This window comes from Tenrec ecaudatus, chromosome 3 (assembly GCF_050624435.1).
Source record: "Tenrec ecaudatus isolate mTenEca1 chromosome 3, mTenEca1.hap1, whole genome shotgun sequence".
NCBI classification, from domain to species: Eukaryota; Metazoa; Chordata; class Mammalia; order Afrosoricida; family Tenrecidae; genus Tenrec; species Tenrec ecaudatus.
In genome coordinates, this window is record NC_134532.1 from 143,440,084 (window position 1) to 143,452,198 (window position 12,115).

At 40.0% G+C, this 12,115-nt stretch overlaps 1 protein-coding gene and 1 non-coding gene across 2 annotated transcripts in view; both read right to left on the reverse strand.

Moving 5' to 3' along the window:
- Positions 1 to 12,115, reverse strand: part of CFAP299 (cilia and flagella associated protein 299) — a 695,469-nt gene that overhangs the window by 442,575 nt on the left and 240,779 nt on the right. The window lies entirely within an intron of this gene.
- On the reverse strand, positions 7,890 to 8,047 carry LOC142443863 (U1 spliceosomal RNA). Its single transcript, XR_012783594.1, has one exon. It is a non-coding gene; the product is annotated as a U1 spliceosomal RNA (small nuclear RNA).

The following is a 12,115-nucleotide window of genomic DNA, read 5'->3' on the forward strand; positions in this document are numbered from 1 at the left end:
GACATGCTATCCGACTAGACCAGTCCCTGGAAAAGGGCATCATATTTAGTAAGGTAGAGGGTCAGCAAAAAGAGGGAATCCCTACACAAGATAGAGTGACACAGTGACTGTAACCATGGACTCCAACATAACAATTTTAAAGATGGAGGTGTCTGGTTCTATTATTGATAGGGTCATTCTGAGTGGGAACAAGCTCAGAGTACCGAACAAAACAGCATAGCAAAGACACATTAGATTCCTTAAATCAGGCTGTTCCGCATCTCTTGGATTACTTGCTCTCTCCCCTGAATTAACTTAAAAGATATTTACAAGGCACAATCTTGGTAACCAATGAAATGTGAAATCTATGGAGTATAAGAGACAACAAAAATTAGATTAGCTGTACATTGATTTTAATTTACTGAGGGATGGAATCCCTGGGTGGTGTAAATTGTTCATCAATTCTTCTGCTAGCAAAATGGTTGGAGTTCTCAGTCCACCTGGAGGGGCGTTTTTTAAGCCCTAGAGATCTACTTCCAAAAGTTTAGCCAGTTCTACGCTGACACATCTGGGGTCGCTGTGAGCTGGATTGATCCAACAGCAAACAATCTGATAGATGCTGCTGTACGGTGCCATCAAGTCCACTCTGACTCATAGCAATCCCTGTACAACAGAATAAAAGTCAGCTTTATGCCACCTTAGCAATCGTTGCCATGCTTGAGCCCATTGTTGGGGCCCTTGTGTCAATCCATCTTGTCAAGGATCTTCCTCTTTACCACTGATCCTCTTCTCTACCAACTATGTGCCAGTTGTGTGGAAAATCATATGTGGGTAGATTCAGATGTTTCTTGTTTTTTTCTGCATTTGCCTATTTAACATTACAGTCGTTTCAATAGATACCACTCTCTACTTACTGCCATTGAGGGGATTCGAACTTCTAGTGCCTTGTAGGACAGGGTAGAACTACATCTGTGAGTGTCTGAGATTGTAACTCTTTATGGGAGTGGAAAAATCTAACATTTCTCCAGTGGAGCAGTTGGTGGTTTTGAACTGATGACCTGGCACTTACCAGTGCAACCCATAACCACTAGGCCACAAAGGCTTCTCTTGTCCAAAATCAGACTCAAGATCTCTGGGACCCCTTCCTGAATTTCTTTTAGTACATCTCTCAAGGTGTGTCAGCGCCATCTATGTATCTGTGAGAATCAGAGCTACCAAATGCCAATCCCTCTGCTTTCCACACCTCCTCAGCCATCGGCTATCAACACATTGTGTGAAACAGACTTTTCTATTAATTCACCAAGCAACGATCTTCAATTCATTGTTTCTGTCATCTTCTTAGGAGCCCTGTTGGCATGATAGGTTATGCATTTGGCTGCTAATCAACAGCCCAGCAGTTCAAACCTGCAATATGCTCTGGGGAAGAAAATGGAGGCTCTTTGCTCCCATAAACATTTACAGCCTTGAAAATCAACAGAGGCCATTATAACCTGTCCTAAAGGGGTGCTATGAGTCAGAATTGACTCAATGACAGTGAGCATAGGGATTGGTTTAACTTCCATGTTGTCTCCAGATCAAAAAAAAAACTCACTGCAATTGAGTCAATCCTAACTCACAGCGACCCTACAGTACAGGGTACAACTGCTCCTTTGGGGTTTTGAGGCTGTAAATCTTTATGGGAACAAAAAATTTTCCCTGGAAAACCTGGTCTTTTCAAACTGCTGATCTTATAAGAGGTAGCAGTCCACCACATGAAAGCCTGTATCACCAGGAGGGACTCCCCATCACTACTTAAAGAAACAAAAATCCCACCTCACAACCATGGAGTCAACTCAGACCCACAGCAAACCTCTGGAGCAGGACAGAACTGCCATTGAGAGTTTCTGAGTCTGTAACTCTGTATGAGAATCAAGAGCCTTTTCTTCCTCCTGCAGCAGGGTTGTGGCTGCAAATGGCTGATATGGGTTAGCCATCCAACTTAGTACACCTCTGGGTTTGGGTCTTCCAATGCATCTGTACTGTGAACATATTGATCTTCTCAGTCTGGAAATACGATTATATTTACTCCTACTCGACTTATACACACATAATAAGAAATTTTTTTGTGTTATATTCACAATCCTTATTATGGTGTCATTTTTATATCTTTTATTTTTTATTATTACTAAGTTCCACAAGGCATTCATCGCCTATTGATCTCCAGCAAGTAAATATAATTCTGCTAAACTAATTATCATTATTCTTATGCTGAATAATTGAATAAATTAGTAGTTAGATTTGGATAATAGAGATCCTGACTCCAGTTTTGGTAGCAAGGAGCATAGAGTCAGTGAAATCATGTGTTTGAATATGGATTGTGTTAGTCTGGGTAGACTAGAGAAACAAATCCAGGGAGACTCATATGTGTATAAGAAAGAGCTTTATACTCAAGAGCAATTGAATAGCGAGAAAACATACCAGCCCTGATCAACTCCATAGTCCAAAATTAGCCAGTATATCCAATACTAGTCCATATTCCTTTGTAGACTCACACAGCGATGCAATAATGCAGAATGCAGGACGATCAAAGGCCAGTGGGTGGAAAGTCTGTGAATCCAGTGGTGGGAGAAGCATCTCAGCGCTGGCATGGGTCTCCATGTGGCTCCTCCAGCTCCCAGGGCTCTAGCTGCATCAGTGTAGCACCATCAGACTCATCCTCAGTCATGTCTCGCAGGGAGTGAACATGTGTCCCACCTCCAACACGCTATTTATCTCCTTAGTGCCTCCAAATGAGGTCATAAAGTTTTGACCTGATTGACAGGTTAAACTCCACCCCTTAACACTTAAACCTCAAACTAACAAGAGATTATGTAACTACCACAGACCACCCCTTGTCAAATTGACACTTTCACACATCTTTTTAGCCATATAGAATTTTCAAACTAACAATAATACAATCATATCTGTACCTAACAGGATAAAATCAAAATGAATACAATTCAATATGCACAACCCTCATTTAAACAGCCCTTCCTATAAGTGAACAAAAGTATCCTATACTTATGTGAACACCTACACCATAATCCTATGAACATATTCCTATGACTCTGGCTCAGAACTGACACTAGTTCCAGGAGACCCAAAGTGTTTTGAAGGCCCACCAGTCAGAGTGGGGCTTATGGAGGTCAAGGTATCAATGGAGTTTCAGCTCAGGTGCGCCTCGCTGTGGGTCCAGTGGGCCCCCGGACCCATCCTGTGGTTATTTCCCTAGTTTCAGAATGCATCATTGGACTATACATACTTAGTAACTGGCAGAACTCCCATATTGGATCCCTGAAATGCGGAATAAGGGCTATCATGGTAGGCACGGCCAAATGAACACCATTGTAACTGCTATTGCCTAGGAAAATAGTAAACCAAAAGCAGTACCGCATTCCTGGAGGGATTGCAGAGATCAGTGCCACCATCAAAGACTTGAAAGATGCACGAGTGGTAATTCCTACCACATCCCCATTTAACTAACTTATTTGACCTGTAAAGAAGACGGATGGATCCTGGATAATGACAGTGGATTATCATAAATTTAACCAGGTGGTAACTCCAATTGCAGCTGCCATTCCAGATGTGATTTCAATACTTGAGAAAATTAATACTTCTCCTGGTACTTGGTATGCAGCTATTGATCTGGCTAATGCCTTCTTTTCAATACCAGTCCCTAAGGATCAGCAGAAGCAGTTTGCCTTCACCTGGCAGGGGTAACAATATACTTTCACAACTCTCCCCCATGGGTACATCAACTCTTCTGCCGTGTGCCATAATTTAGTCCTAAGGGATCTTGATCACCTGTCTATTCCACAAAATGTCACACTGGTCCATTATGTTGAGGGCATCATGCTAACTGGACCCACAAAAGAGGATGTATCAAAGACTCTAGATTCACTGGTACAATATCTGTGTACAAGAGGTTGGGAAATTAACCCAATGAGGATTCAGGTTCTCTCCACACCAGTAAAATTCCTAGGGGTCCGGTAGTTTGGCACATGTCGAGATATTCCTACTAAAGTGAAGGATAAGTCATTGCATTTAACTCCCCCAACAACTCAAAAGAGGCACAATGCTTAGTGGGCCTCTTCAGAATTTGGAGGCAACATATCCCTCACATGGGTGTTCTACTTCGACCTATTTTTCAAGTGACACGAAAAGCCTCCAATTTTGAGTGGGGCCCAGAACAAGAAAAGGCTCTTCAACAAGTTCAGGCTGCCATGCAAGCTGCTTTGCCACTGGGACCATATGATCCAACTGACCCAATGGTGCTGGATGTGTCAGTTGTAGATAAAGATGCAGTGTGGAGTCTTTGGCAGACCCCTATTGGTGAATCACAGCATAGACCATTGGGATTTTGGAGTAAAGTCCTGCCATCCTCTGCAGACAACTACACCCCTTTGAAAAACAGCTGTTGACCTGTTACTGGGCTTTGGTGGAGACTGAACGCCTCACCATGGGCCACCAAGTCACCATTAGGCCTGAGCTGCCCATGAACTGGGTATTGTCTGACCCATGAATCATAAAGTTGGACTTGCACAGCAACATTCCATTGTTAAATGGAAGTGGTATATATGAGATTGGACCAAAGCAGTACCTGAAGGGACAAGTCAGCTGCATGAAGAAGTGGCCCAAAAGTCAACAGTCTCCACTCCCATCACATTGCCTCCTTTCTCCCAGTCTGCACCTATGGCCTTCTGGGGAGTTCCTTACCATACTTTAACTGAAGACCAAAAAAGTCACGCTTGGTTTACAGATGGCTCTGCACGATATGCAGGTGCCACTTTTAAGTAGACAGCAGCAGCACTACAGCCCCATTCTGGGATCTCCCTAAAGGACAGTGGTGAAGGGAAATCTTCCCAATAGGCAGAACTTTGAGCTGTGCACCTGACCATTCAGTTTTCATAAAAGGGAAAAAGGCCAGATGTGAGACTGTATATTGATTCATGGGCTGTGGCTAATGGCTTAGATGGATTGTCAGGGAATTGGAAGGACATTGATTGGAAAATTGGTGACAAGGAGGTGTGGGGAAGAGGTATGTGGATAGCCCTCTCTGAATGGGCCAAGAAAGTAAAGGTAATTATATCTCACGTGAATGCTCACCAAAGGATTACCTCTGAAGAGGAGGACTTTAATAATCAAGTGGATGAGATGACACACACTGTGGAGACTGGTCCTCCTCTTTCCTCTACCACTCCTGTTATCGACCAATGGGCACACGAACAACGCGGACATGGTAGCAAGGATGGAGGTTATGCATGGGCACCGCAACATGGACTTCCACTCACCAAGGCTGACTTGGCCACTGCCACAGCTGAGTGCCCCATTTGCCAGCAGCAGAAACCAACATTAAGTCCAAGAGATGGGACCATTCGTCGGGGAGATCAACCATCAACTTGGTGGCAAGTTGACTACATAGGACCACTTCCATCATGGAGGGGACAGTGTTTTGTTCTTACTGGAATAGACACCTACTCTGGATATAGATTTGCCTTCCCTGCACGCGATGCTTCTGCCAAAACTGCTATTCATGGACGTATAGAATGCCTCATCCACCGGCATGGCATCCCACATAGCATTGCTTCAGATCAAGGAACTCACTTTACAGCAAATACAGTGCAGCAATGGGTCAATGTCCATGGAATCCACTGGTCGTATCATGTTCCTCATCATCCTGAAGCTGCCGGCTTGATAGAACGATTGAATTGGTTCCTAAAGACACAATTACAGCACCAACTAGGTGGCAACAACTTGCGGGGCTGAGACAGTGTTCTCCAGGAAGCTGTAAATGCTCTAAACCAGCGGCCAATATATGGTGCTGTGTCTCCAATAGCCAGAATTCATGGGTCCAGGAACCAAGGGGTGGAAGCTGGAGTGGCACCACTCACTATGACTCCTAGTGATCCCCTTGCAGCATTTTTGCTTCCTGTCCCAGCAACCTTGTGTTCCTCAGGCCTGGAGGTCTTGGTCCCGAAGGAAGGAACTCTCCCCCCTAGAAACACAGCATGGATTCCACTGCACTGGCAGCTGAGAATGCCCCCTGGGCACTTTGAGCTTCTCGTGCCTTTACATCAACAGGTCAGGAAGGGTGTCGCTGTACTAAGTGGTGTGATTGATCCTGATTACCAAGGAGAAATTGGACTGGTGCTACATAATGGAGATAAAGAGGAATATGTCTGGAATCCAGGAGATCCCATAGACTGACTCTTAGTGCTACCATGCCCTGTGATTAAAGTAAATGGTAGATTACAGCAACCCAATCCTGACAGGATGTATAAAGACCCAGACCCCTCAGGAACAAAGGTCTGGGTCACCCCACCAGGCAAAAAAACACAGCCAGCTGAGGTGCTTGCTGAGGGCAAAGGTAATATAGAATGGATAGTAGTAGAAGGTAGTTCTACCTATCAATTACGACCACATGATTAATTGCAAAAGTGAGGTTTGTAATTGTCATTGTATTTCCATTTATGTGCTTATTGCATATCTTTCCTTTGTTCAGGTATGATATATCAGATACAATTGAACTCAGTGTGTTTTCATTTATATGTATGATAGATGATTGATGATAAATATAAGTGTGATTTCATCAACGTCCAGAAATTATATAAGTATATATGGCTAAAGAATTGTGTACAGGTGCCAGGTTGGCAAGGGGTGAATTGAGATAGTTTATTGTGCCACCCTGGGCAATGAACACAGTGGGATTAATTGAAGGGCAGAGAGATAAATGGCTCGGTGAGCCTCACCTTTCTTGTCTCTCGCTCTTTGACCATTGGAGCAGTGGTGCAGCTGCCTTGCTTATTCTGTGCCTCAATTTACAAGCTACACTACCTGTGGGACACTTAGCCTGTTGACTGTGTTGCTGTAAGTTGAGGTCCGTTTAAGGCCACACGATTGGAATGTACATCTCTGGAGCTGGGGACTGACAGTTGGTGACCTGGCTGACAGTTGGTGACCTGCCTTGCTGTTTGCTGCCTGTGCTGATATAGCCTAGCTCTCTCTACAGAGGACTACTTGGCAACCCTCAAGACTTGAAGGACTGCCAGTGTCTCACAACTGTCTCACGGGAGTGAGTTGCACTGAGCTATTTGTACTGCTTTATAAAGTAACAGTTCATTTCTTGTGTTATATATCTATTTGTCTTCATAAATATATACATAAAATTATCACCAGTCTGGTTTTATGTCTCTAGCGAACCCGGTCTAACACAGTCACAGACACCAAGTTAGGAGGGAAAACAGATTATTCAACTAGAAACATTCTTCTGAGAAATCTAGATAAAAATTGGGAATTACTTGATTAGAAATAAGTTTGCCTCTTTAATTTCTACCTAGTCCTTTCTTCATGCAATCATTACTTGAAATTTTGCCTAAGCCCCTATCATTAACATAAAATATTCTTAAAATATTATATCTTCATTCAAACATCCTCTGAAGTTACCACATCTATTAACACATTTCTGAAAGTCATAGGGGGAAAAAATCCCTTATTCTCACCTCCATTTAAAAGTGTAATTTCCATAGCATTTTCTCAGAAAATAAAATTTGCAATATCTCACCTATTCACAAAATGTGTTTAACTTGTTGGGATTGTCTCCCTCTACATCCACCTACATCAGTGTGATTTATTACAGATATGATTTTCCACATATCAAGAACAAGATCATGTTTAACATGCATAATAAGGCATCATTGTGATGGCAATGTTAGAAACATTATCATGTGAGCAACCAGAAAACTACATTTCTTCTTAGGAAATAAAACAACCTGACTATGACTGAAAGGGAAATGACTATGAATTGATCTATCCGTTTAGAAATTTTTTGATTTTCAGAAAAGAGGTAGAACTATTTTCACACATAAATGACTCATATTAGAAATATGATTGTGTAGGAGATAACACAAATGCAGTCCCCTACTACCACAAAGTATGCAGCCAAGTGCCTGCTTTGGAGAAATCATAGGGGTCAGCACACCCAAGTGCATGATGAGTCTCCCCAGGGGAAACCAGCTTCACGATCATGGCCTCTCCCCTGTCAGGTCAGCGTGAACATAGAATTCAGTTATAATTCTTGAAAATACGTTCATTACTTATACCATTTGAAGCAATACACAATAAAAATATTTGTAAGCATCTTGCTACATGAATATTACAGGAAGTTCAATGTTTCATCCTATGTAAATACATGAAATACCGTAGCAATTAAAAACAGGAATTTGGAGTGTGTGCAATATAATGTGTATTATCATGTAAGCTCTTGAATATGTAAATATGTGTTTATGTTTGTGAAATTGAGTGGCATTGATAAAGAATATTGATTCTTGACTAAAACCAAAGTATTTTTGCCTTAAACAGACTTTTTAAAAAGGATTTGTTTAAACTAGGCAAACAGTATCTGAACTACTGAGCCACTAAGGGCTTTAAAAATGTATACGATTCAAGAACTTTTATTCTTAAAGCAGTAATTATAAAGTTCTAATTACCATAAAAGCCTATTTCTTCACGGGGCATAGCCTTGGGACTACATGTCAAACTAGTAGGATTTTGGGAATGATAAGAATGTATATAATAATCAAATAAATAACAAGTATTGGAAATTTGGGGTTACAGGTTCCATGGGAGTGGGAGATGGACGGTTTTTAGAACTACAAACTCTATAAAAGAGTGAAACCAAGGTCTAAAAGGAAAAAGCTAATAAAGTCTTACTGCAATTGGTTTACCACAGGGATAAACAAGACATCCAAACAAAAATCAATTGTATCTCATAGCATTTGAAACCTGAGATCAGCAAATGTAAAAACAAAATAGAAAGCTGTTAGTGTGGGATGAATAAAAAAATTTAAATTTCCTAACTATATTTAAAGAAAATTACACCAAAACTACTATGGAATTAGTCCTTCGAGCCTTATTAGGACAAAATCCTCTGCTGTGGAGTCAATTTCCAACTCATAGCAAGCTGTAGAACAGAGTGGAAGTACTCTGCAGTGATTCTAAAGAGATAAATCTTTAGGAAAACAGATTGTCACATCCTTCTCCCATGATCAGTTTGGGGGATCAAACTCTCCCCACCTTTCAGTTGAAAGCCAAGTGCATTAACCAGTGTGCCATTAGGGCCCCAAGCCTTATGAGATCATATAAATCAATTGTCTGTTATAAAATTATATGATAATTTTTCTAGTCTGTACTTTTAATAAGATGGACCAAATAGAGTAGCAAATATGCCTCTGAAATGAATTCCTTCATTTATTTTTACCTACACATTATGTAAGAATAACTTACTAGTTAAGAAATAGTAATTTCCCTCATTGAATTAACTATTGCCCATATGTGGCTATAGGCCTCATAAAATTTACATATATGTTTGCCAAAAGTGAATTAAAATATATTCAAATCCCATGAATATTTAATATTTTATAAGATAAATTTAATATTTGCCTATTCATTCAGTAAATTGCTTTTAAGTAAGCTTAGGATTCTAATAATTAGATCTATCTAAAATATTTTGTATTCTGTTTTAAGTAGTTTGCTATAAAACCATCTAGTATATTCACAAAGCCAATACAGGGAAATTGAAAAATCCATCATAAGTGCCACCCCTTTGGTACACATTACAGATTATGTTTATTATGATATAAAAAGATCCAAAGGCCCAAAATTAGTGACCATAATTTGTTTTCATAATTTCTTGTCCAATTGGACAAGATCTAATTTTCAAGTCAATAACCATCAGCTAATATTGTTATTTGCTGCCAGCAGGGAAGTTATGTTTCATAGTAACCCCATTAAAAACAAAGTGAAATATTACCTTTTTCTGCAACATTTTTATGATTGTTCATATTTTTCAGTCCATTGTTGCAGCCAGTACATCCTTTGAGTGTCTTCCAGTGTAGGCAAAGAGCCTGGTGGTGTAGTGATGAAGCATTTAGCTGCTAACTAAAATCTCAATGATTTGAACCCACAAGATGCTTAACAAGAAAAATATTTGGCAGTCTGGTTTCACAAATATTACAGTTTTGGAAACCCTATGCAGTAGCTGTACTCTGTCCCATGGAGGCACTATAACTAGGAATCACCGTGACGGCAATGGGTTTGGTTTTGCAGGATTTTCCAGATTAGTGAGATCATCTTGCAGCATTAGATTGGATAATATTCTATTTTTATGTATAACATTTGCAGTAGCTAACTTGAGGAAATAGATTTTTCAGATCTCTCTTTCCAGCGTGTCTCTATGTAGAAGTTCCTCTGAAGCTAGTCTAGCATGGATAACACAGATGGTATCTGAAATACCCCTGGAAACACATCCTGCATCACAGCAAGACCAGGGCCACCAGGTCATGACAAACTGTTCATCGGATGATGGCAAACCCACATTAAATGGTACCTACCTACCATACGCTGTAAAAGGTAAATTTAGGGGGAAATCATAAATACATAATAATTATATCTGGAAGTATAAATGTCGAGAAGACTAGACATATGGGAAACAGAAATGCCTTATCTTCCCAATTCCAACTTGACGAACTGTGGATTAGATATGTCTTTAGTCTCTGCATCCCCATCTAGTGCAATGGAAAAGTGACCCATGCTTTCAGTCAAAGACAAACTATTTCATGGTCCTCTGGATATCATATTCTTCCTAAGAATCGCTCTACAGTGGCTATTCCCTTGATTCTTTATATCATCAATACTACTCTTCTATTGGATCAACTCATTAAGATAAAACATGTAGGAACAACAAGCAGAATAAAGGTTTGAGGTGGGGGGGATAGTGGGAGGGGAGGGTGGTAAAAGGGAGATGACGTGATGGAGTCCAGGAAGAAAATGTTTGGAAACTGATTGTTTCCAATTGTACAATACTTGATTTGATTAAACTGTGGAATTATATATTTATTAAAACAAAATTAAGAATATTTTTAAAAGATAAAACATAGCTTAATATTATCAATTTGGAACAAAAACTCCTAGGCAGTGCACATGCTATCATTCAATGCTGTATCTAATTGCAAAAGTTCTCAAAAAATAATTTCTGTTTTTCTGAGGAAATTTAAAGGTTTATTTATTTTAAATAAAGTTATTTATTCTTCACAGTTTCAGCTGCATATAATTTACATATCATGCATTTCAATAGTTCATAATAATTGTGCAACCATCACCACTATCAATTCCAGGATATTTCTTCTTCTTTATACCCTTTGGTGTTAGCTTTCCATTGCCTGCCAACCACTCCTGCCATGTCCCTTTGAAACTATAATTCAGTTGTTTTCTTTATAGCTTTACCTAGCCTGGATTTCATATACAGAAAAGCATACATATTCAAAACAAAACAGAAATAAATTATTTATTTTTGTCTTCCCTAATTCAACTTTCTCTTTTCTAAGCTAAATTTTTTTTAAATTAATGACTTGACTTTTCTACTAGCATTACTAAAACAATACAAATTTAACAAACACTGAACAGAGCTATTATTTCCTAAAATTGGCATTCCTTACAAAATCCCTTCGCAGTAAATGGCACCAGCATCTCCGAATTGTTCAGCCCCAAGCTAGAAGCTATTCTAATTCCCTTTCTTTAACATTCCCCATGCACTCCACCAGGGGATTGGTTTGCTCTGCCTCCGAAACACAGGAAAGGTGCAGCAACTTTACTCATCTCAACTACAGCTTGTATGAAGCACTCACTCTGCCCATTTTAACAAGGACCTGCCTTTCGTTGTGTGTTTGTTTGTTTATGCTTCCATTCTAGTCTTCCTGTCCCACCTACAAGTACAGAGCAGAAATGATATCAGTCTTTCTGATGTGTAAACCAGAGCAGGTCAAATTTCTACTTAACATCCTCCAAGAACTTTCTATTACACTGAGAATGAAGGCCGAATTTTTTAAGCAGCTATATGCTCTAAATACTAGTTTCCAAAAGTTGGTTGATTATGAAATCATAATAGTATCTAGTGAGAACACAGGCCCCTCAGCTCTTCCCCCTAAAGATTTTAATTCAGTAACTTCTACATGGAGCTCAGAGATGCATAATTTCCCATGGTTCAAAAATTAGTCAAGGTTGATAACCTACACTCTAGATGCATGTTTTTTCCCTGTTATTCTCGGTCTCTATATTCACGAAT